The 24855-nt window shown below is 32.9% G+C and overlaps 1 long non-coding RNA gene across 3 annotated transcripts; it reads right to left on the minus strand.

Annotated features, from left to right (window-relative positions):
• Positions 1-3465: 3465 nt before the first annotated feature.
• LOC139844008 (uncharacterized) lies at positions 3466-24836 on the minus strand. Of its 3 annotated transcripts, none has more exons than XR_011757782.1 (8): positions 24789-24836; positions 7678-7792; positions 4999-5149; positions 4875-4929; positions 4548-4725; positions 4191-4441; positions 3827-3944; positions 3466-3730 (listed from the first exon to the last, which is right to left on the minus strand). It is a non-coding gene; the product is annotated as an uncharacterized lncRNA (long non-coding RNA). The 3 variants fall into 3 exon arrangements; XR_011757781.1 differs by having other exon boundaries at positions 3467-3730; positions 4191-4446; positions 4875-4924; XR_011757780.1 differs by having other exon boundaries at positions 3467-3730; positions 4191-4446.
• Positions 24837-24855: the final 19 nt, after the last annotated feature.

Below are 24855 nucleotides of genomic sequence, written 5' to 3' on the forward strand. Positions count from 1 at the left end.
TCTTTTTTGCTGTACCACCGAATTGGCATTGATTAGTGACCATGTGTAGGATTTGTCCTTTGATTTGAAAATCTGGCGCATTAATATCTGGCTTAATTACGGCGTGACCTTGGCCCGTGCGTGTGTCTCTCATTTGGTCTTCCATACTTTGAGGTTATGTTTCTTCCATAATTGAATTTGTTGAATCCGAATCACTAGAAGATTCTGATTTAACGGTTTGCGGTTCAGGAGGAATGATTAGTAGTTCAGGACCTTGGAATTGTCCTTGAATGTCCTCCGGGTTCTCAGTTGTGAAGTCGGGTTCAAAAAATGTATTATCGGAAATTTGAGTTGGAGTACTTGTTCGACTAGATGATGATTCTAAATAAAAATCAACGGCGACAATATTGGCTAGATGTCTTGATCGAGTTACAGGTGGTGAACGTATGAAAGGTGGTGAACGTTTTGCTCGGTGCATTCACTGAATATCCTATTAGTTATAAAACTAAAAATTATATAAGTTATCAAATTAATAGACTTTTCTGATTTTGCCCACGTTTTGAATAGCCAAGAGATGCAGCAGGTAGCCAGGACCCTTTAAATCAGAAGCCCACAACTCGCCACTAACAAATCCAACTATTACTACGAACCAGAAAATTTGGATGTCTATCAATTTAATTGCTTATAATAATTTTTCGTCAAAATTTTGAAATAAAAATCTATGTCCTAAAAACTAGAGCGTAGAAATGAAAAAGAAAAAGAAGCGCGTCGAAAAATAAGGGTCGAAAAACAAACGTCGAAAAACTAAAAGTCGAAAAATAATAATAAGAAAGTAAAGCGTCGAAACTTTAAAAGTCTAAAAACTAAAAATTAAAACTTGCTTCTAAAGGTATTAATGCTTTGAAGGAATTCTATATCCAAAACGGCAATAACTTAAAACGCACTAAAATTTATAAACTGCGTCGCAAAATTCTAAAGCGCCTAAATCTTAATCTAAAGAAAAAGCACTTAAGGGATTTTACGGCAAAGCCTAAAAATCTAGAAATATAAAATAACTACGACAAAACTAAATTTAAAACTAATTACGAACGATAAATATACAAAATAAAAGATAAAAATACAAATTATAACTAAAATTATAAAAATACAAATTTTATAAAAATATTATTTTCATATTATATTTTATAAAAGTATTAATTTATATAGTTAATAATAATTATTATACTTAATAATACTAATTAAAACTAAAAATAAAACTGAATAAAACTAATTAATATTTTAATTATACCCTAATTATAATTAATTATATATTAAACTTAACCCTAATTCGTACGTACTAGGATCAGACCTGTCTTTTCAACTCATGCGACCGCATGAGGTTTGTTTGTTCTGTCCATGCGATCGCATGGCTTCGGGTTCCAGGCCAGATTTTGGGTTTCGACAGGTTCGGCCCACTTTTAATTATTTTTCTTGTTGGGTTAGATTTGGTTTTGAATTAAGTTCGGCCCAGTTACTAATTTTTTTTCTTTCTATATTTAACACTTATTATAAATACAAAATATTTTTAAGAAATTAAAAATTATATATTTTTAATATAGCGTGTTTCACCGAGTCCCCGGTAGTGGCGCCAAAAAGTTGATGTGCGAGCGGAGGTGTACGAAATACTATTATTTTTAATACGAAATACGATACAAATTACACAAGTTTAATTATTTATTTACGGATGAAATATACCTAAACCTTGCTACAACACTATAGGCAGTGTATCTAATCGTAGAGTAGTGTAGTTTTTAGTAAGTCCGATTCGTTCCACAGGGAGCTAGTGATACATACTATATTTTTAACAACTATATTTGTATAAAATATATATAATTATATAAGTAGTAATATTATAAAGGGGGGTTTTACCGTTTAATGACCGGTTTGTCGATTTTATATTTTAAGCGTAAAGATAAATGACGATAATTAAAATGCGTAAAATAAATAACAATATTTAAAATAACAATAAATAAATGACAGTAAATAAAAGTACGATGAGATATAAAATAACACAATTATGCTTATTTAAACTTCTGTAACCATGATGTTTGACGTTTTCATTTTAATTTATTACTCTGGGTTAATTGTCCTTTGTCCTGGATTATTTGAAACCTATCTGGTTTTTGTCCATAATAGTTCATCGGTCATAATTATAAAATGCTCGTCAAATTAACCTTATTCCCGAAGTCAAATATTCCAACTAATTAGGGATTCGAACTGTAACAAGGTTTTAATACTTTGTTAATAATTACACCAGGTTATCGACTGCGTGTAATTCAAGGTTTTAATACTCTGTTAATAATTACATCAATTACCCTTGTATGTAATCCACCCCTGTTTTAATGAGATATGAATATTAATTTACCCACTTGATGAGTTTAAATAATCAATTACCCAACTCGAATAATTAATTAAATGATTTTAACAGATGTCGTATAAACGTCACTAAATAGAACATTCATAATCATTTAAATAATTATTAGATTAACTAATTTGAAGATGGGTTCGACAGGTTCCAATGAGTTGTCATTCAATTAGAAAATACCCCCAACCTATTAATAGTCAATAGTCCAATGTTTACAAATGTCGGTCTTTTGTCCAAACCCTAATTATGGTACAAAATCCAATAACCCCATTTTAATATGTAGTCCAACATCACGATTACTTCGGCTCAAATAAGCATAATAATAACTTAGTTACGAGACATTAATTTAAAAAGGAAGAACATAGCTTACAGTAGTGATTAATCGCGTAGCGTTACACGGACAGAGTTCCGACTTACAAAACCTTAAAACATTTCTTACAATAACCCCCTTATTATTAAACTTAATTTAAACTTAATATTATAAATATAAATATATATTACATTGATCAGAGGAAGGAAAAGAAAAAGATGTGTAAAATTCGTCCAAAAATGTTGCAATTTATAGACTTGGCCAGGATTCCCCTGCCATGCGATCGCATGATTTTCATGCTTCCTGGCCATGCGATCGCATGGCCAGCCTGTACTCAGATATTTTGCAATTCAAACGTGGGCTGCTGAGTTATTTAATATATATATAATATAATATATATAATTTTATATAATTATATATATATATTATATTATATTCTTGTGCATAGTTGACTCGTAATTTTTGCTTCGTTGACTCGCGCGTTGATGCTCGGTTTATGTCTCGGTTCCAGATTTTCGAACGTCTTTTTGTACGCTTTAATATCTTGTACTTTATGTTTCGCAATTTGTAATTTGCACAAAAAATTATTTTCCTTAACTCCCAAAATCCGCGCAAGTCACTCACTTTTTAGGACGCTTTTGAGTGCATTATGGCTTTAAGGACCCTTTTCCAGTTTTAGTGGCACTTTTTCTTCAATTCTTTAATCTTCGTCCTTCGTCTTCGCATTTATTTATTTAAACAATTACAACTTAAAAATAGAATAATTACAACTAAAAACTTTACATATTGGTGTGATATTGCGACTAAATATATGTTCATTTACAGCACTATCAACGTCTACTTCATAACACTTGTTTTTTTATTAACGGACATCCAATTCTTGACAACAAAACTCGTGTTCTTAATTCAAAACATGTTATAGTATGATGGATGACTATAAAGCACAAGAAATTAGTATGATGGATGAACGATTTAACACACCTGCAACATTTTGTTCACTTTTTGAGTTTTCTGCAACAGCACTCATGCCCTTATCACTTTAATCAAAAAAAAAAAAAAAAAAAAAAAAAACAAATAAACCTCTCAAATTATTAAATTTATAACTTACAATTATCAAATGAACATACTCGTACCCTGATTATCGACCGATTGTTTGTAGAAATTTTATGTTTTGTATTTAGGACTCTTTGAATGCTTCCATTCCAGTTGCAGTGAGTTTTGTCATAAAAAGTCAGTCAAACTACATAAACCCTGCCAAGTTATTTTATTCAATTAAATTGATCATTATTTATAGTATATTTTGGTAATAATTTTAACACACCAAGTACTTAACCTACCAATTCAGTTTAGTCAATTCATATCACTATTGATCATAATCATATAATTCTAGACAAAAAGTAATTTGAGTCAATCCAACCCGTACCATAGATTCACCCATATTTTTGACCCAGACCCGTTTTAACACTTAAGGTATAGTATAGAATTGAAGATATATACCTCTTCTTCTTTCTTTTACCAGTCTTGAAACTCGGCCCGAGCACGTTCTCTAGCAAGCAAAGCCTAGAAAATAATAGAGTTCATGTTAGACACCATCAATTAAAAATATGGAAAAAAGGTTTTAAACTTCCAAATCAGATTTAAGTTTCTTATAATCAAAAATTTATAAGTAAATGACAGTTATACAAAAAAGAACTTATCATCTCTTCCTCATGCTGAGCTTTTTCAATAGCCATTTCTTCCCTTCTCTTCTTAACTTTTTCAATTTTGGCATGTAGCATTATATGAATACATGAATCGAGAAAAGGAAAATATAAATGTAAATAAATAAGGGTAGTAGGACATGTAATTACATACCATTCTTTCTTTCTGTCTCTTTTTTTCTACTTTGACAGAGAACATATCAAGAGTAACTCCTTGAGTCTGGTTTTGCAACTTATTTGTATCCATTACCTAACATGTCTGAACTACCCATATTGACACCTCAACTATGAAATGCAACCATTTACACTGACAAAGAGCAAACCCGTATTTCCTATTTAAACATGAAAGACAAACAAAATATATAATAATAAGCAAACATACTTCCTCTTCCATAAGTTATGTAACCTGATCAACCCAAAGTCTAAACCATTTAGCTAAATGACTTATAAGTTTGAATTACTAAATGGGAAGAGGACTTACAATAATAGCATCCCTATAATTAATGACTCTCAACCAATGCTTCGAGTTATCTAGACTTTATATTAAGGAATAGCCAAAATCAGATTCAAAAGCATCTGCAAATTAAAATTGACTGAGAAAATACCTGGGTTGGTCTCTACCATACTTTGCATCTGATATGTGCAATACCATTAACAGGTAAAGTACTGAAACATCAATTGTATAATAGTGCACTGTCTTTGCTGCCCCTTGAGTCATTGTGGGAGTAAAGGTACTCACATAACACTGAAGTAAAACTGCGAAGGATGATCATAAATCAAATACAAAACGAAGTAAACAAAATTCCATCATATTAGATAGATTTAGCGGCATGAAAAGCAAAACAAAACTGCAAATATAAACTTATCTTATATAACTTCAGTGTAATAAGATCAAATATAATTAATACACATAATTCTCAGATCAAAACAACCAAACAGTTACAAACAAAGTCATTACAAAGTCGATTTAAACAAACACTTAGGAATTGGGATTCTTCATGTTCACAACCAATTCAAAATCATTTGATCCAAAACTTAAAAGTTGTCCACGAGGTGGGATAACCCATAAAAACATAACAATCGTCCGTTGCATCCTGAAGTTGTATAGAAAGATTCAGATTTTTTCTTCGGAATTACTGTTTGTTTTTTCTACAAAGTAAATATCATGTTTGTTTCTTATACGAAAAGAAAACTTTCGATTAAATGAATTGTAACACCCCGTTTTTCCTCTTTCATAGACTAAAGGTATGTATTTTACCTTGTAAACGTTTAATATTAACCGCGAATATTTGTATATAGTTTAAATGTTTGAAAATGTAGAAAATGGAAGATCAGGCCTTTTGTCGCGTTCTGAGGCCATGTATCGTGTTTCAGCACGTCGCGATACGCGACAGGTCAAGCTGAAACGCGACAGGTCAAAATTCTTCAACTGTCTACTTTGTCTCGTCCTGGTGTGGATTATCGTGTCCTGGGTGTCGCGTAACGTGACAGATTGTCGCGAAACGCGACATCGCGACAGATGTCGCTGTTTGACATTTTTGACCCAATTAAATGGCATCTTTTGGGGGTATTTTGGTCTTTTCACTTGTGAACTGTTTTAGATCTAGAAAACTGATACATGAGTTATCATAACTCATTTAACACATTTCTAACTACACCACTTTCAATTTTAGAGAGAGAGTTAAGGTTTTAGTGAGAGAAAGCTCACTTGGGGAAGAAGGAGACCAAATCTCATCCGAGCTCAAGTTTTAAAGTTGTTCCTTACGTCTCTAGCTACGTCGTGATAATGTTGGTAAGTCTTAACTTCGTGTTTTGAGTTTTAATTGATTTATGGCTAGGGTTTGTTCATTTGGGACTTGTAAGACCCATTTGGGGGTTAAATGGGTGAACTTGGGTTAAATTGGTGTATGGAAACCCTAAGGCTTTTAATCTAGGGTTTGGTCATGGGTTTGGTGTTTGTAAGTATTAATTGTGTTATTAGATCACTAATACATTTGTGTAATAATGAAATATTGTTAATGGGTTCAAGATTGACCAATTTGTGAGTCTAAATGTTAAAATGGGTCAAAAGGGGTAGTGTTGACCTAGTTGGGCAAGATGGGTATGAAAATACCCTAAATGGTGTTAGTTATTGTTATTGGACTATAATCACTAGCTTTTAGTGATTTATGATGAGTCTTGGCCATTAATGGGCGGTTTTGGTGTAAATGGGTCATTTAATGCACTTGGGTCATTAAATGCTCAAGGTTTAAGTATTGGTGGTTAGTTCCACAAGTTTGTATGTTGATTTGGGTACTTAATGTATTAGGTACTTCGCTTGAGGCTTGCGGGTTTTAATCATCACCTTGGCGTTATGGTGAGTGGGATATTTATGCATGTATGTATATAGCATATTTATTTGTGTGCTATGATATGAACTACAGAGCCGGTAGTGCCATAGTATATGCAAGTGTGCTATGATGTGAACCACGGAGCCGGTAGCATCATGGTACGCGTGTTGTAGTGTGAACCACGGAGCTGGTAGCATTATAGCACGAGTCGTTAAAATGTGAACCACGGAGCCGGTAGCACTATAAAATGAGGTGTGAACCACGGAGCCGGTAACACCAAAGTGTGAACCACGGAGCCGTAGCACTATAAAAGAGTATGACTCGAATGCGTAGTGACGTGAACCACGGAGCCGGTAGCGTCATAGCATTGCGTATGGTGTGAACCACGGAACCGGTAGCACCATGACGCGAGTATGGTTAACCATATAGTTTGTGTATGTATTGTAGTGTAGCATAATATATTTGGAGTATATGCTATTGTTTATGCTAGTTGCGGTAATGGAGGTTATTAGTTTTATACTTGGAGTTCGTATGCTAATATTAATTTGCTAGCAAGTTTGTGGTATGTGTGTAAGCGGTGGCAAGTAGGTATATTATATATGCATGTGTATACTTATTGCACTCACTAAGCTTTGCTTACCCCTCTCGTTGTTTATATTTTTAGGTACGAGTATGGAGAAAGGGGTTGTCGGGAATTAAATATTCCCATGCTCGAGTGTCGTTTGGTTTAAAACTATCATTTATAGGTCGAACTCATGATACATTTGATTAAGGGCCTTCGTGCCTCTTTGTAAACATTAAAACTTGTATGATTAAACGGGTTGTATGAATTGGTTTACGTTATGTAATCATTTAAATGGCGCGTTAATGGTTTATATTATAAAAAAAAAAAATATTCGGGTTGCATACGGGTTGGGTTGTTTCATGAATGTGAACCCTAAATTAATGCATTACCTGAAATACACTGAAAGATGCATTGTGACAGTGGTTCATTGAGATACACCTTTGTTCCAAAGAAGATGTTGTTGACTTGTGGACCCTCTGCTCAATAACATAAATTTGGAATCACCTGTAATAATACTCAATTAAACTTCTTATTGGATAAGAAAAATGTTATCATCCCAAATCTTGAGCTTGCAATTATGAATAAGTGTTGTGATTGGAGTATTAGTGATGTCGAACGAGGTGTATATAAAATAGTTATTATTTTACTAGGAAAACACTATTAAATACGATACAATTTTACACAAGATATTTATTTATTTATAGAATGGATATACTTAAACCTTGCTACAACACTTATAGGCAGTGTACCTAATCGTACAGTAGTGTAGTTTTTAGTAAGTCCGGTTCGTTCCACAGGGAGATCTTTAAGCAAAGCTCAACGCTATATTAGTTTACTTTTATTAAAATTACAAATATATATATAAGTAATATTATTATTATAAAGGGGGGGTTTTTTTACCGTTTAATGACCGGTTTGTCGATTTTAAAACTTTAGTCGCAGTTAAAACCTAATGTAAAATATAAAATAAATACAAGACTTTAAATTAAAGCGTAAAGTAAATAACGATAATGAAATTGCGAATAATAAAAATGCGATAAAATAAAATTGCGATAATTAAAAGTACGATAATTAAAAGTGCGATAAAATAAAATTGCGATAATTAAAAGTACGATAATTAAAAGTGCGATAAAATAAAATGACAATAAATAAAAGTGCGATAATTAGAAGTGCAATTAAATATAAAATAAAGGAAATAAAATATGAAATAAAAGAATTATGCTTATTTAAACTTCCGTAATCATGATGTTTGACGTGTTGATTTTAGTTTTATGCCCATGGGTTAATTGTCCTTTGTCCTGGATTATTCAATATGTCCGTCTGGTTTTTGTCCATAACAGTCCATCAGTCATAAATATAAATTGCAAGTGTCCTTGTCAAATTATTATTATACCCGAAGATAAATATTCCAACTAATTGGGGATTCGAATTGTAACAAGGTTTTAATACTTTGTTTAATGAATACACCAGGTTATCGACTGCGTGTAAACCAAGGTTTTACTACTTTGTTAACAATTACACCAATTACCCTTGAATGTAATTTCACCCCTGTTTTAATTATTCTAGTGGCTATTAATCCATTCCCGTGTCCGGTTAAATGAACGATTATTCGTACATATAAATACCCCGCCCATCGTGTCCGATCGAGTGTATATGGTAATTTATAGGGACGCCCAATTGTAAATCTTTATATTAACATTAACAAACTTTCATTTAGTTAAACAAATATAAAGCCCATTAATAGCCCATAGTCTAGTTTCCACAAGTGTCGTTCTTTTGTCCAAACCCCAATTATGGTACAAAGCCCAATTACCCAATTTTAGTAATTAGCCCAACATCATGATTACTTCGTTTTAAACAAGCATAATAATAACTTAGCTACGAGACATTAATATAAAAAGGTTGAACATAACTTACAATGATTAAAAATAGCGTAGCGTTACACGGACAGAATTTCGACTTACACCCTTACAACATTCGCTAACATACCCTTATTATTAGAATTATAATTAAAATTAAAATATAAATTATAAATATAAATATATTACGTTGAAGAGGAAGAGAAAAAAAAGATGTTGTATTCGATCAGAATTCGGTTGGCTTTATAGCCAGAAATGAATTTTGGGGCTCCGCGACTCGCGGCAAAAAGCCCTTCAAACTCCGCGAGTCGCGGAGAGGTATTTTCATTTCACACCCTTGGAGTTTCTGGCTGCCGACGGTTTTAATAATATATATATATAATATATATATAATTAATATAATTAATTATATATTATATTATATTTATATACATAGTTAACTTGTAATTTTTAGTCCGTTGCGTCGAGCGTTAAGAGTTGACTCTGGTCCCGGTTCCGGATTTTCGAACGTCCTTGCGTACAATTTAATATCTTGTACTTTGCGTTTTGAATCTTGTACTCTTGTGATTTCGAGACGTTTCTTATCAATAATTGGAACCTTTTTGATTGTCTTTTGTTCTTTTGAGCTTTTTGGTCGTTTGCGTCTTCAAATCGTCGAATCTGTCTTTTGTCTTCACCTTTTATTATTTAAACGAATATCACTTGTAAATAGAACAATTGCAACTAAAAGCTTGTCTTTCTTGAGGAATAATGCTATGAAATATATGTTCGTTTTTAGCATTATCAAATATTCCCACACTTGAGCGTTGCTTGTCCTCAAGCAATATTGTCTTAAAATACTAGAATCACTTCTTTATTCTTCACACTTTGTACATCAGTGATTTCTATACGGCGGTATAAACAATGGTAGTAACGATATGGTTTACAGTCCCACATGACTATAAAAATTTAGATCCATTAAGGAAATTGGATCTTTATGAAAACATTTGATCTTTTTGAAAATTAAATCTAGTTTTTACCCTAGATAAGTTTTCCGGAATAACCCTTTACCGGTGTTTGCAAAATATTTGTGGGTTTGGTGGGTTTCAGATTTGAAAATTTTAGCTCAAAACTTGCGGTTTTGTGTCACCCACTTGCTAACCTTGTATTTGGAAAGCAACACGTCCAGTTTACTTGTTCCGTATATTACCTTTCGGCAAACTACCGTCCGGTTTTAAAGGAAAGCGTTGAACAAGCAACTGTTTAAGGCAATGTCCCGTGACATGCTTTTGATTATGGTCTATAACGTGTCGGACGCAATTACTATCCTTGGTAGGAGCAATAGTAAAAGCTCACCCTTATAATTTTTCGGTCTGGCACAAGGTTCTGTCTTTGACCATGTTATGCAACCACCGTTCTTACGGTTGACACCCGATTTAGTTCAGGTGACCTAATGAATTCCAGGTGAATTCCTAGGATTTTACGTTCAATGGTAATGATCGTATTGAAAATAGGGTTTTCAGAAAACAAATCGGTTTGTATTTTTGATCAAAATATTTTCTCGTTCAAGCTCGAGTTTAGATATCATCGAATTCCATGAGTTTGAATTCTCAATCTTTAAGGTCAATCTCAAGGATTGAGTGATATCAGTCTTAAAAGCTGATTTTTAATCTTTAAGGAGATTATCCTTTCTGGGGATCTGATTCATTAGTCTTATCCAGCTAATTTGCATGGTGCCTCCCCATTGTACGAGATAAATCCTTCTCATGGTTAGGATAAATCTGACCACTTGGCGACCCTGTTTAATGCTGAGGTCCGTGGATTTCCTGCTGATTTTAGTGATGACTTTTCTAGATTTTTCGTCAACCTACAGCTGATCTGGACGACAACTTCATGACCTAAATCAAGAAGCGCGTGTCTTTTTCGGAAGACTTTACTTCCTTTTAATGATGGAATTGATTCATCGTGTAGATCCATCTCTTCTTTTCTTTCATTGGGTAAAACAGTTTAGTTTAGTTCAAAGCAAAAGTATTTTCAGTTATTTGTTACAAATATATGTGGCATATGTTTAAAATAACTTGGTAAATTTTCCCACACTTGGCTTTTTATTTTTCTTTTTATCGTCCTCTATTCCATTTTAAATGAATTTTGACGTTTTAGTTTGTTTCTCAATTTATGTCCTTTTTGAGGTAACAATAATTTCGGTGTTAAAACCTAGTTTTATCGTTCATAAATATGTATAAACATGTTTTTGAATTCATTTAATTGAAAATTTTGAAAAATTTTACTAGAATTGGGTAGTCAGTATATAAGACCAGGGCTGTTCTTTATTATCAGAGAGCACTAGATTCTAATACAACTACTGCTTTACTAGTATTTTTAATGGTAACCAAGTGTTTAATATAAAAATTTTAAAATCCGAAAGAATTTAATCCCTTCCCACACTTAAGATCTTGCAATGCCCTCATTTGCAAGAAATCAGTAACAATTTAAATTATTGAGGGTGATTTGTGTGAAAATGATTAAATTTTTACCAAAGTTTCCAAATATATTGGCGTTTGTTTGCTGAATGATAAATGGTGCACGTCATTTGTTCATTCCGTCTTGTTGTTATTTCACATATATTTTGCATCATTGTCGTCAAAATTACTTGCTTTTGCTGAACTTAATGCCAGTCTTTGAAAATGCGTTGTTTTACCCTGTTGTGTACATAAGATAAACTGCAAACATATATACATATTTTTGAAGTTTGGTTTATTACCCCACATTCAAAAATTATTAAAATCTAAGAATAAAAGTTAGAAATTATAAAAATGATTACAATATTAACAAAAATATTAAACATGTCAATAATTACAAATTACAAAATAATAAAAAAAATAAAATAAAATAAATAAACTAAGGATGATATTGGTACCAATAGGGGTTCCACGCATAACCGTAAGTGCTATAGAATGCTTCAGCAGGGTCATACGTAGGATATGGTGGCTGCATCTCTATCGACCAAGGAGGGAAGACGGGTTTCGGTGTAGGAATATAGTTTCTACCTATGTGTTGGCAATGCGCTATGATCTGGTTCTGATGAACTTGCCAATCTTCAAATGCTCTCTGTCTAGCATTTTCGTATTCCTGAGAAGCTATAAACCTATGTATTTCTTGCCCCCCTCCTACATTACCTTGTTCCTGGTTTCTCTCTACCTGTGGATGTCTACCATTGTATCGTACTGCGGCGTTGTTTCGCCGCTTCAAAACTTTCGCACCATGGTACACATTTAAACCTATAGTGTCGCGGGGTTCCGGCTCTTCTACTAATAATCCCCCCCGACTTATATCCACACCGAGATATTCACCAATCAAAGTAATAAAAATACCACCCCCTATTATGCTATGTGGACGCATCCCTCGAACCATAGCTGATAAATAATAACCCACACAATATGGTATACTTACAGCGCTGTGTGGGTCTCGAATACACATATGGTAAAACAGATCTTGTTCATTTACCTTTTCTTTGTTTTTACCCCTTTGTGTAATCGAGTTAGCTAAAAACCTATGTATTACTCTTAATTCGGCTCTATCTATATCCAAATAAGAGTAGTTTCCCCCTTTAAAACGGTGGTGGCTTGTCATTTGACTCCACACACCGTGTGTATCAAAATTCTCATCTATTTTCCTACCGTTTAGTATCAATCCTCTACAATCGGCAGATGCTAATTCCTCAGGCGTATATATACGTAAAGCCTGAGCCATGTCTAGTAAAGACATGTGGCGCATCGAACCGCCTAACAAAAATCTAACAAAAGAACGATCGGTTAAACTGGCTACCCGATCATTCAACTCTATACTACATAACAACTCTTCACACCATACTTTATATACAGGTCTGCGTATGGTGAATAAACATATCCAGTCATTAAAAGAAGAATTACCATACCTCTGTACCAGTAATTCCCTAATTGGCCCGGCCAATTCTACAGCTTCCAAGGGTCCCCATTCTATGACCCTTGGTACCTCAACAACCTTAGAGTGAAGAGTATGCAAACCCCGTTGATATTTTGGATAATCTATCCAAAGTCTGTCAAATCGCAGGTTCGCGTGCAACTGTTCCAAGTGCATATCTGAAAAGGTCATGACTGGATGAGGTACATCCTGCTTGTAGTAGTTATCTACCTCCTGTTGTTCCAAGTTCTCAGCAGGAGCATGGCGGGCTTGGGATGAAGATTCACCCCTTTCAGTCTGCAAAACACATCAAACACAAATTTTGTGCATCCAAATATGCATTAGTGTCAGCAAAATCATCAATCAAAATAATTACAATGACATTATCAATTTATATCAAACTTAAGCTTATTTTCACATTTTTATCAAATCTACACTTTTTCAAATAAGCATATACGAAAATTTTCGCCAAGTTCATAAGCATTCAACTCAAATAACATGTCAAAATAATCATTACTAGCAAATAAACAAGTCTCAAATGGCATTATCTTTCAAAAATCAAGTTCATGAATTTTGGACTTGAAAAAGTCCACTTTAATTCTCAAAATCATGTTTAGGCTCAAAGTTTGGATCATTTAACTACCTAGACATGTTACACTACTCATTTTAGCAACAATTCATGACAAAAATCGGCCATAACCTGTTTATATCAAAAAGCCCCAAATTTGCTCAAGAACACAAACCCTAGATTCTAAAGATTTTGAAGTTTTTGGCTTCAAATCATGTTAACAAGCATCAATCTAGGTTATACATGCATAATATACTAACAATTTAACACTAATTACACTAAAAATTAACAAAATTCAAATTATTAAAATATGCTCAAGAACACACTAAAATTCGGATTTAAAGGTGATTTGGGGTGTAATTGTACCTGTTTTCTTGAGTAGTTCCTAGATATCATCCTTCTCAACATGATTGTAGTGAAAAATTTGAAGATTAACGGTGAAAAATTGAGTTTTTGGGATGATTTTTGTGGGTTTTTTCGGGTTTTTTCGAAGTGCAGTATGTGTGTGTGTGTTATTCTGTTCGTGCAGCTGGTTATATTTTTTTTCTGTAATTTTGTCCCTCCGCGAGTCGCGGAGGTTTTAACTTAAAACTCCGCGAGTCGCGGAGTTATTTTTTTTTTTTTTTTTTTTTTTTTTTTTTTTTTTTTTTTTTATAATCTTTAACTTATAAAACAATTAAGAAATTAATTTTAAAATTTTGTTTCCCTTGTTATTTAGGACGAGGTCGTTTCGGATTGATGTCCTAGTCCGTCCCTCGACAAAATTTTTAAAATTTGTCTTTTTGTAGCGATTGTTTTAAAAGCTAAGATTTTTGGGTTTTTTCAATGTTTTTGGCATACTTTAAATCAATAAGATTAAAAATAATGATAATAAAAGTTCTCGTCCCTCCCTCGGGTAAAGCAATTTCGGTTCAAAGACCTAGTCTTCAACTTACGACGAATTTTAAAAATCATATTTTTAACTTAATGAGATAAAGTAAATTTTTGTTTTTAAATTCACACAACTTAAATATAAAATTCAAAATTAAAATTAAAAATTCACACCAAACTCAAAATTTAAAATGCATAAAATTAAAAATTAATATTTTAAAAATTAAAAATTCACACCAAACTTAATTTAAAAATTCATAAATTCATACCAAACTTATATTAATTTTTCAAATATTTACAATTTTAAAAATATTGTTTTTACAAAGTTTACAATATTAATTTAAGATTTAAATATTAATTTTAAAAACATGGTAAAAAATAAAATTAAAAATCTTTTTGTCTTTTTATCCCACTTTAATCAATCAAATATTATCAAAAATATGCGCCCCTCTTTTCGGTAAAGTAATTTCGGTTCCAAGACCTAATTTAACTCATGACGAATTTTTGAAATATTTTGGGTTGATTGATTAAAGATATTTATACCTTAAGAATAAACGTTAAATTTCGCAGTGATGTAATAAATTTTTGAACAATATCAATAATTTCGGTCGCCAAACCTAATTTTATTTAATACCAATTTAATACTTTTTAGCGAACAAATTAGCGTTTATTATCAAAAGGTTAAAAAAATAAAAATAAAAATAAAAACTGTACAGACATACCTGTGAAATAGATTTCTTAGTTATATGATCTATTATATTCATAAGATAGTCGGTTTAATTGGTTTTCCATGGCTGCATAGGCGTAACCTCGAGCATTCATTGTCTTTTCTTCTAAACATATGAACGGTCCGTCTCTGCATAAAGTAACAAATTCGGTATTTGAATAGGTTTGATTATTTGAACATTTACCTCCATGTGACCATTTTCCGCATTTGTGACATTTTTCTAGGTGTCGTGCTCTTCTTTTCGCTGCGGATTTTGATTTTCCTTTACCAAATTGTAACTTATTATCTTCGCATCTGGATCCTTTTCTAACTCCGTCCATTCTTTCTCTGATTACTGATACTAATTCACTCGGTAGTATGTCATTATTACGTTTAGCGATCAAAGCGTGTAGCATTAGACCATGGTTTAGTTCACAGGCAGTCTTCATTTTGTAAAAACCTAAAAAATAAAAATTCAGAATGGGGGGAGAAGACTAGTTCTTTAGGGTCTGCTAGGGAAAGACCATACGTGTTCCATTTTCGAGAACTACACGAAAACAGACAATCTAACTCTAACAGAAATACATATTATCCTTTAAAGACTTGATTCTCCCCACACTTAGTTAGCTGTGGTGTCGAAATTGTGATTAACTTCGTTGTCGACTTCCATCGGACCATGTATGTAATGTTTAACTCTGTGACCATTAACTTTAAATTCAATCCCATTTGAATTTATTAATTCTATCGTTCCGTATGGGAAAACTCTTTTGACTATGAATGGTCCAGACCATCTTGATTTCAATTTTCCAGGAAATAGCTTGAATCGTGAATTGAAAAGAAGAACTCTGTCTCCTTCTTTGAATTCTTTTGAACTTCTGATTCTTTTATCATGCCATTTCTTCGTTCTTTCTTTATAGATTAACGAATTTTCATATGCTTCATGTCTTAATTCTTCTAATTCGTTTAGTTGACTTAATCGTAGACGTCCAGCTTCATGTAAATCAAGATTACATGTCTTCAAAGCCCAATATGCTTTGTGTTCAATTTCTACTGGAAGATGACATGCTTTTCCATAAACAAGTCTAAAAGGTGTGGTTCCAATTGGAGTTTTGTAGGCTGTTCTAAAAGCCCAGAGTGCATCCTCCAATTTAATGGACCATTCCTTCGGATTTGATCCTACGGTTTTCTCTAGAATACGTTTTAAAGCTCGGTTGGTATTTTCAACTTGTCCACTTGTTTGTGGATGATATGCGGTGGAGATTTTATGAGTTACTCCATATCTTTTAAGAACTTTCTCAAGTTGATTATTACAGAAATGAGTACCCCGATCACTTATTAAAGCTTTCGGTGTTCCAAACCTTGCAAAAAGACGTTTTAAAAAGTTGACTACAACTCGTGCATCGTTAGTTGGGAGAGCTTGTGCTTCCGCCCATTTAGATACATAATCAATGGCTACGAGTATATATAGATTATTATGAGATTTTGGAAATGGACCCATAAAGTCAATACCCCAAATGTCAAATACTTCACATACTTGGATGACATTTTGTGGCATTTCATCACGTTGACTTATTTTTCCGGCCCTTTGACATGCATCACAGGATTTGCAAAGAAGGTGTGCGTCTTTATAAATTGTAGGCCAATAGAATCCAGCTTCATAAACTTTTCTTGCTGTTAATTGAGGCCCATAATGCCCTCCTGTTGGTCCTGTGTGACAATGGTTTAAAATTTTACTAGCTTCATCTTCAAATACACATCGGCGTATTATTCCATCGGGAAAACTTTTAAACAGATGTGGATCTTCCCAGAAATAGTGTTTTATATCACTGAAGAATTTCTTTCGTCTTTGGTACGATAATCCTTTTTCAAGGAATCCACAAACTAAGTAGTTTGCATAGTCTGCAAACCATGGGATTTCTTTATAATCTATCTTCAATAGATATTCATCAGGAAAGTTGTCTTGTATGGCCGATTCATTCAGAACTTCTAATTCGGGATTTTCAAGACGAGAAAGATGATCAGCGGCGAGATTTTCTGCTCCTTTTTTATCTCGAATTTCAATATCAAACTCTTGTAAGAGTAAGATCCAACGGATTAATCTTGGTTTAGCATCTTGTTTTGAAAATAGGTATCTAAGAGCAGAATGGTCGGTATAGACCACCGTTTTTGCTAGAACGAGATATGATCGAAATTTATCAAAAGCAAAGACAATAGCAAGGAGTTCTTTTTCAGTAGTTGTATAGTTCGTTTGTGCTCCTTGTAATGTCTTACTAGCATAATATATAGGTTGAAATCGTTTTTCAATCCTTTGTCCTAAAACGGCTCCCATTGCAAAATCACTTGCATCGCACATTAGTTCAAATGGTAGATTCCAATTTGGTGTTATCATGATCGGTGCATTAGTGAGTTTTTCTTTAAGAATATTAAAAGATTTGATACATTCATCTGAAAAGATGAATGGCGCATCCTTTTCTAGGAGTTTATTCATAGGAGTGGCAATTTTAGAAAAATCTTTTATGAAACGTCGGTAAAAACCGGCATGCCCTAGAAAACTCCTAACTCCTCTAACATTGGTGGGATGTGGAAGTTTAGCAATTACATCTACTTTAGCTCTATCCACTTCAATTCCTTCTTTTGAAATTTTATGTCCAAGAACGATGCCTTCTTTAACCATGAAATGGCATTTCTCCCAATTAAGTACTAGATTTGATTTTTCGCATCTAATTAGCATTCGTTCCAGATTAACTAGACATGATTTAAATGTATCCCCGAAAACTGAAAAGTCATCCATGAATACTTCCATGCATTCTTCTATCATGTCGTGAAAAATCGCCATCATACACCTTTGAAAGGTTGCAGGGGCGTTACAAAGTCCAAATGGCATGCGTTTGTAAGCAAAAGTACCATAAGGGCACGTGAATGTGGTTTTCTCTTGGTCCTCGGGTGCTATTGGAATTTGAAAATATCCGGAAAATCCATCTAGAAAACAATAGTAACTATTTCCGGCTAATCTTTCCAACATTTGATCTATGAAAGGTAAGGGAAAGTGATCTTTTCTGGTGGCGTCATTTAATTTTCTATAATCAATACATACACGCCATCCTGTTACAGTCCTAGTAGGAATAAGCTCATTTTTCTCATTTGTGATGACAGTCATGCCACCCTTCTTAGGTACGCATTGAACTGGGCTTACCCATGGACTATCAGAAATTGGATATATTAAACCTGCATCTAGTAGTTTAATAATCTCTTTCTTAACTACATCTTGCATATTAGGATTTAGTCTTCGTTGGCGTTGCACATACGTTTTATGACCTTCTTCCATAAGGATTTTATGTGTGCAATACGAAGGACTTATTCCTTTAATATCATGAATCTTCCATGCAATGGCTGGTTTATGAGCTTTCAACACAGAAATGAGTTGTGATTTCTCATTTTCAGTAAGAGAAGACGATATTATTACAGGTAATTCAGATTCACCATGTAAATAAGCGTATTCCAAATGGTTTGGAAGTGGCTTTAACTCTAATTTCGGAGGTTCTTCTATCGATGATTTATATCGATATCTGTCTTCTTCTTTTAGCATTTGAATTTCTTCTGTTGTTGGTTCATATCCATTAGCTATAAGTGTAGTTAACATTTCAGCTTCATCAATTGGTTCATTACCTTCTCCTAAAGAACATTCTCCTGTTCCTTGTAATTCTGGAAATTCTTTTAATAATTCTGCATGTGCATCTATAGTTTGAATATAATAACATGTATCATCTGCAGATTGTGGTTGTTGCATGGCTCTATCCACTGAAAAGGTAACACTCTCATCCTCTATACTTAGGGTCAGTTTCTTACCGAACACGTCTATCATTGCTTTAGCCGTGTTTAAGAATGGTCTTCCTAATATGAGAGGAACTTGAGAATCTTCTTCCATGTCCAAAACAACAAAATCTACTGGAAATACTAAAGTACCAACTTTAACTAGCATGTTCTCCATTATCCCTCTAGGATATTTTATTGATCTATCGGCTAGTTGTATGCTTATTCTTGTTGGTTTCAATTCTCCAAGGTCTAGTTTAGCGTATAGTGAATACGGCATTAGATTTATACTAGCACCTAAATCTGCCAATGCTTCTATTGAACTAAGACTACCCAGAAAACATGGAATTGTGAAACTTCCTGGATCAGATAGTTTTTCTGGTATCTTATTCAACAGCACTGCTGAACAATTAGCATTCATAGTAACAGCCGAGAGTTCTTCCATTTTCTTTCTATTCGTGATTAGATCTTTCAAGAATTTAGCATACCTTGGCATTCCTGAAATCACATCAATGAAAGGAAGATTTACATTTATCTGTTTAAACATATCCAAGAATTTGGATTGCTCGGCTTCAAGTTTTTCTTTCTTCATTTTACTCGGATAAGGAAGTGGTGGTTGGTATGGTTTAACATAAGGTTTATCCTTAACTGTGTTATCTTCATTAACCTTTTCAACTACCGGTTCTTTTTCCTTATCTTGATCAGGTTGTGGTTCTTGTGTAGTAGGAATAGTTTCATCAGAAGTTACAGGTATTTCAGGTGGTTTAAGTGTTGTACCACTTCTTGTGGTAATAGCTTTAGCTGTTTCATTCCGGGGGTTAGCATTTGTATCACTAGGTAAACTTCCCGGTTTTCTTTCACCTATTAACCTTGCTAGGTTACTTACTTCTTGTTCCAGATTTTGAATAGAAGCTTGTTGATTTCTAAATGCTTGAGCATTTTGTTCATTGGTTTGTTTTTGAGATGTGAAAAACTGCGTTTGAGTTTCAACTAGCTTCGTCATCATATCTTCTAAATTCGGCTTTTTATCATCGGTTTGTTGTGGTGGTTTGTTTTGAAAATTCGGTCTTTGCTGATTGTAAGCATTATTGGATACTTGTGGATTGCTAGGACCTTGTTGGTTGTTGTATGGAATATTTCGGTTATAATTCTGGTTTTGATTGTAAATCGGTCTTGGCGGTTGATAATTATTCTGATAATTATTTCCAGGCCTTTGGTTTATGTATGAAATATTCTCTCTTTGTTCCATTGTTAATTCAATACTGAGACAATCTTTTGTCAAATGTGGTCCTCCACACTGCTCACAACTAATTCGTATAGCATGAATATCTTTAGTCATCTTTTCCATTCGTCTCTCGAAAGCATCTATCTTTGCGGAAATGGAATCTAAGTCATGGCTAGAATCGGCTCTAGCTGCTTTAGATGATCTAATGATATCTTTTTCTTGGTGCCACTCATGTGAGTGGGAAGCAGTGTTATCAATAATTTTGTAAGCATCAGTTTCGGTTTTCTTCATAATAGAACCACCAGCTGCTATATCTATATCTTTCCTTGTAGTGATGTCGCATCCTTGGTAAAATATTTGTACTATTTGACAGGTGTCTAAACCATGTTGCGGACATCCTCTTAATAACTTTCCATATCTTGTCCACGCCTCATATAGAGTTTCATTTGGCTTTTGTGTGAACGTAACAATTTCTGCTTGAAGTCTTACGGCTTTAGATGCAGGAAAGAATTGTTTAAGAAATTTATCAATTAAAACATCCCATGTATCAATCGCCCCTTCAGGTAACGATTCCAACCAATCTTTGGCTTCTCCCTTTAAAGTCCAGGGAAATAACATGAGATATATCTGTTCATCCTCCACTTCTCGTATTTTAAATAGTGTGCAGATCCTATTAAAGGTACGTAGATGTTCATTTGGATCTTCCTTCGGCGCACCACTAAATTGGCATTGATTAGTCACCATGTGTAGAATTTGTCCTTTGATTTCATAGTCTGGCGCATTAATGTCTGGATGAGTAATTGCGTGACCTTGGCCAGTGCGTTTAGCTCTCATTCGGTCTTCCATACTTAAAGGTTCCAGATTCTCCATAATTGAATTTGTTGAATCGGTATCACTAGATGCTTCAGATTTAATAGTTCGTTCCTCAACAATCTCTGTTTGAATGATTGGTGGTTCCGGAGGAAAGTTTAATGGTTCAGGATCTATGAACCGTTCCTGAATATTTTCTGGATTCTCAATTGTGAGGTTTGTTTCAAAAACTGGATTATCGGAAATTTGAACTGAAGTACTTGGTCGACTGGATGATGATTCTAAAGAAAAATCAACGGCGGTTATATTTGTTAAACGATGTCTTGATCGAGTTACAGGTGGTGAACGTACAAAAGGTGATGAACGTCTTGCTCGGTGCATTCACAGAATATCCTATTAGTTTTAAAAAGGAAAGAAAAATTATAATAAGTTATCCAATCAATAGACTTTTCTGATTTTGCCCACGTTTCGAATAGCCAAAAGATGCAGCAGAGGGGCAGGATTCGTTTGGTCTCAATATAATTGAGGACTGTTTGGCTCCAATAACCCGGTCCACGTACAAATCCAACTATTACTACGAACCAGAAAATTTTGATGTCTATCAATTTAACCACTTAAAATAAGTTTTCGTAATTTTTAGAAATTTAGATAAGAAGTAGAAAAAATTCTAAGTCCTAAAACTAGAATAGCGAGAAATAAGAAAGACAAAGAGTTCGTCGCAAAATGTCGAAAAAGAAATGGTTGAAAAATAAAAGGTGACGGAAAAATAAAAGAAACTTATAAAAACTTAAAAATACTTAACTAATTTAACCTTATTACTATAACTAACTTAAAATTATAATCGCAAATTGATATTACTAATTGAAATGATAATTGATACATAGTAAAAAGGTGTCTAAAAATATTAAAGCTTACAAGAAAAACTAAATCCCAAATGGAAATAACTTAAAAAGAAACTAAAACTTAAAAAGGCGTCGCAAAATTCTAAAGCACCTAAATCTTAGTCTAAAGAAAAAGCACTTAAGGAATTCTACGGCAAAGCCTAAAAATCTAGGAGTAAAAATAACTATAGCTAAAACTAAGTTTAAAATTAATTATGAGCTAAAAAAATACAAATATTACGCTACAATGATTAAAAAGGTACAAAATATAAAAATATACAAAAAGTTGTAAAAGGTACAATTTTTATAAAAATATTATTTTTATATTATTTATTTAATAAAACTACAAATAATACAATTTTATTAAAACTAATTTAACAAAATACAACAAATTAAATAAAAAGTAAAATTAAATCTAATAATAATAATAATAGTAATTAGGTTTTAATAATAATAATAATAATAATAAATAATAACCCGTGATTAGGGTTTTTGTCCGAGTGTCAGAGGCCCTCCGCGAGTTGCGGTGATTAAAGAGGAAAACCCCGCGAGTCGCGGGGTTCAGAAAAACAGTTGACAGGTTTCACTTTTTACGCGTTTTTCTTTATTTTTTTTTTTTTTTATTTTCTTTTTCTGTTTTTAATTTAAATAAACGATTTTTAATAAAATTTATATTTTTATAAATTAAAATAAAGATAAAGAAACTTATAAAACTTAAATATTTAACAAAATCCTAAAAATACTTATATTTTTGTTTTTCTTTTTATATTTTTGAATGATTAAAACGTAATTTTTACAAAAACGACTTTTAATAAAAGTAAATAAAAATCTTTTTTTTTTTTATTAGCGTTGCGCTTCCGGCTTTTAAGATGTTTTCCCCGGCAGCGGCGCCAAAAATACTTGATGTCGAACGAGGTGTATATAAAATAGTTATTATTTTACTAGGAAAACACTATTAAATACGATACAATTTTACACAAGATATTTAATTATTTATAGAATGGATATACTTAAACCTTGCTACAACACTTATAGGCAGTGTACCTAATCGTACAGTAGTGTAGTTTTTAGTAAGTCCGGTTCGTTCCACAGGGAGATCTTTAAGCAAAGCTCAACGCTATATTAGTTTACTTTTATTAAAATTACAAATATATATATAAGTAATATTATTATTATAAAGGGGGGGGTTTTTACCGTTTAATGACCGGTTTGTCGATTTTAAAACTTTAGTCGCAGTTAAAACCTAATGTAAAATATAAAATAAATACAAGACTTTAAATTAAAGCGTAAAGTAAATAACGATAATGAAATTGCGAATAATAAAAATGCGATAAAATAAAATAACAATAAATAAAAGTGCGATAATTAGAAGTGCAATTAAATATAAAATAAAGGAAATTAAATATGAAATAAAAGAATTATGCTTATTTAAACTTCCGTAATCATGATGTTTGACGTGTTGATTTTAGTTTTATGCCCATGGGTTAATTGTCCTTTGTCCTGGATTATTCAATATGTCCGTCTGGTTTTTGTCCATAACAGTCCATCAGTCATAAATATAAATTGCAAGTGTCCTTGTCAAATTATTATTATACCCGAAGATAAATATTCCAACTAATTGGGGATTCGAATTGTAACAAGGTTTTAATACTTTGTTTAATGAATACACCAGGTTATCGACTGCGTGTAAACCAAGGTTTTACTACTTTGTTAACAATTACACCAATTACCCTTGAATGTAATTTCACCCCTGTTTTAATTATTCTAGTGGCTATTAATCCATTCCCGTGTCCGGTTAAATGAACGATTATTCGTACATATAAATACCCCGCCCATCGTGTCCGATCGAGTGTATATGGTAATTTATAGGGACGCCCAATTGTAAATCTTTATATTAACATTAACAAACTTTCATTTAGTTAAACAAATATAAAGCCCATTAATAGCCCATAGTCTAGTTTCCACAAGTGTCGTTCTTTTGTCCAAACCCCAATTATGGTACAAAGCCCAATTACCCAATTTTAGTAATTAGCCCAACATCATGATTACTTCGTTTTAAACAAGCATAATAATAACTTAGCTACGAGACATTAATATAAAAAGGTTGAACATAACTTACAATGATTAAAAATAGCGTAGCGTTACACGGACAGAATTTCGACTTACACCCTTACAACATTCGCTAACATACCCTTATTATTAGAATTATAATTAAAATTAAAATATAAATTATAAATATAAATATATTACGTTGAAGAGGAAGAGAAAAAAAAGATGTTGTATTCGATCAGAATTCGGTTGGCTTTATAGCCAGAAATGAATTTTGGGGCTCCGCGACTCGCGGCAAAAAGCCCTTCAAACTCCGCGAGTCGCGGAGAGGTATTTTCATTTCACACCCTTGGAGTTTCTGGCTGCCGACGGTTTTAATAATATATATATATAATATATATATAATTAATATAATTAATTATATATTATATTATATTTATATACATAGTTAACTTGTAATTTTTAGTCCGTTGCGTCGAGCGTTAAGAGTTGACTCTGGTCCCGGTTCCGGATTTTCGAACGTCCTTGCGTACAATTTAATATCTTGTACTTTGCGTTTTGAATCTTGTACTCTTGTGATTTCGAGACGTTTCTTATCAATAATTGGAACCTTTTTGATTGTCTTTTGTTCTTTTGAGCTTTTTGGTCGTTTGCGTCTTCAAATCGTCGAATCTGTCTTTTGTCTTCACCTTTTATTATTTAAACGAATATCACTTGTAAATAGAACAATTGCAACTAAAAGCTTGTCTTTCTTGAGGAATAATGCTATGAAATATATGTTCGTTTTTAGCATTATCAATTAGCTGCTTGATATTCTTTAGCTAATGCAAGCAATCTGATGGCATGTTCTCCCCATAAAGCACATCGTATA

Source organism: Rutidosis leptorrhynchoides, chromosome 4 (assembly GCF_046630445.1).
Source record: "Rutidosis leptorrhynchoides isolate AG116_Rl617_1_P2 chromosome 4, CSIRO_AGI_Rlap_v1, whole genome shotgun sequence".
In the NCBI taxonomy this organism is placed as follows: Eukaryota; Viridiplantae; Streptophyta; class Magnoliopsida; order Asterales; family Asteraceae; genus Rutidosis; species Rutidosis leptorrhynchoides.